The sequence below is a fragment of the Pteropus medius genome, unplaced genomic scaffold (assembly GCF_902729225.1).
Source record: "Pteropus medius unplaced genomic scaffold, Ma_sr-lr_union100, whole genome shotgun sequence".
NCBI classification, from domain to species: Eukaryota; Metazoa; Chordata; class Mammalia; order Chiroptera; family Pteropodidae; genus Pteropus; species Pteropus medius.
Genome location: NW_024352149.1, coordinates 2,536,351 through 2,538,696, shown reverse-complemented (window position 1 = coordinate 2,538,696; position 2,346 = coordinate 2,536,351). Strand labels below are relative to the sequence as shown.

Below are 2,346 nucleotides of genomic sequence, written 5' to 3'. Positions count from 1 at the left end.
TGTTCTAGAGAAATTCTTTTGTTGGGCTCCACATTAATAATAATAACATAAGGCAGTGAGCAAAAATTTCAGAACCGACAGTAGTCAGAAAGTTTTTCTTTTTACACAAAGCTCCTTTATATTCTAGTCATGGTAGTATTAAGAAGTAAGTAGCTATCACCAATATTGATTGAAGAATCATCAGCCCTCTGCTGATGAGCTCCTTTTATTTGAACTGCTTTAAAAGTTTGAGAAGAATGGGAAGTCTCATTCCCTCTGACTCTGTCTTAGAAGCCCGTCTTAATACAATATTTGAGGGGTTTTGCTCTGTAATCTGAAATGGCTGACAGTGATGAGTTTAGACACCAATTTCCCTTTTGTTGTTTGGAGCAAGTAGTTAAGAATACAATTATAGGAAAATACATAAAGACTAAAACTTCTTTTACTTTTGTTCTTTTCATTTTTATGATTTATATGAATATAATATAAAAAATTGAGTGTAATAAGACTTACTATACCACGCTTTCCTAAAAGCAGTTTACAAAATCTATATGTTCAGAGAAGGTGGTATTGTTTCATGGAAAATTACCAGGTCATCTTGACATTCTTAAAGTAGAGTAGGCTACCAAAATATTGTATAAATTACTCAGCTAAAAACTAATTGGTGCTTTTTTTTGCAAGGAATTTGCCATCAGAACACAGGTGTCATGAAAAATATCACTGAATTTAGCCAAAATGGGAAAAGAAAAGACTCATATTGTATTACTATCATTGGACATGTAGATTCAGAAAAGTCTGTTGCTTCTGGCCATCTTATCTACAAATGTGATGAAATCAAGAAAAAAAACATCAAAAAATTGAGACTAAGTTTGCTGAGATGGGAAAAGGCTCCTTCAGGTATGCTTGGGTCTTGGGAAAACTTAAAGTTAAGTGTGAATACAGTCTCACCATCAATATCACCCTGTGGAAATTTGAGACCAGCAAGTATATGACCATCATTGATGCCACAGAACACAGAAACTTTATCAAAAACGTGACCACAGGCACCTCTCAGGCTGACAGTGCTGGTCTGACTGTGCTGATGGTATTTTTGAATTTGAAGAGGTACCTCCAAGAATGGGTAGACCCATCAGCATGGGTTACATGCTAGGTTGAAAACAACTAATTGTTAATTTTAACATAATAAATTGTCCTGAGCCACTGTACAGCTAGAAGAGATATGAAGAAATCAGCCTCTACATTAAGAAAAGTGACTATAACTTTGATACAGTGGCAACATGCTAAAGTTGAGTGCTAAAATACTTTGGTTCAAGGGATGGAAACTAGCCATAAGCATGACAATGCCAGTGGAACTATACTGCTTGAAGCTCAGGATTGCATGTTCACCTTATCCCATTGGAAAGCCCCTTTGTCTATCCCTCCAAATTAATGGTATTAGTACAGTCCTTGTGGGCTGAGTGAAGACTAGTGTTCTAGACCAGGCATGGTGACCATCTTTGCCTAAGTCTACATTACAGTGGAAATAAAGTCTGTTGAAATGCACTTTGAAGCTTTGAATAAAGCTCTACCTGGGGACAATATGGGCTTTACTGTAAAGAAAATGTCTTTGAAAGATGTTAGTTGTGACAGTTTGGCAGGTGACAACAAAAATGACTTACCAGTGGAAGCAACTAGTTTCACTGCTCAGGTGATTATCCTGAGCTATCCAGGCCATATCAGTTCTGGCTGTGTACCTGAGCTGGATTGTCACACTGCTCACATGGCTTGCAAGTTTGCCAAGCTAAAGAAGATTGATTACTGTTCTTGTATGAACCTGGAAGATGGTCCAAATTCTTGAAATCTAGTGACGCTGCCATCATTGAGGTGATTCTGGACAAAATTATGTATTTAGAATTTATCCAACTATCCTTCTGGGTAACTGTTGTTTGTGATATGAGGGAGAGAGCAGATATGGATGTCAACATGGCAGTAGACAAGAACATTGCTGGAGCAGCAAAGTCACCAAATCTGCTCAGAACACTCAGATGGCTAAATAAATATTATCTAGAACACTATACTTTACCTTAATCGGTTATGGAAGAATGGCTCAGAACTGTGTCTCATTTGGCTATTTAAGTTTAATAGTGAAAAAAAGACCGGTTAATGCTACAAATGTACTATAAAATCTTCAGAAGGAAAGGAATGTTTTCTGGAACATTGTGTGTGTGTTTGTGGTAGTTTTAAGTCATTAGATTTTAAAATTAGTACTTTTTAAATGAAAACGTTTTGACCAAAAGTGTCATAAAATTTTGAGACCCATTAAAACAAAGTTTAATGATAAATCTGTGTCTTCTTTTGGTCAACATCAAAACTTCCCATAGAATTGCT

The 2,346-nt window shown here is 36.2% G+C and overlaps 1 pseudogene; it reads left to right on the top strand.

Moving 5' to 3' along the window:
* Positions 1-714: 714 nt before the first annotated feature.
* Positions 715-2,046, top strand: LOC120589421 (elongation factor 1-alpha 1-like; annotated as a pseudogene).
* Positions 2,047-2,346: the final 300 nt, after the last annotated feature.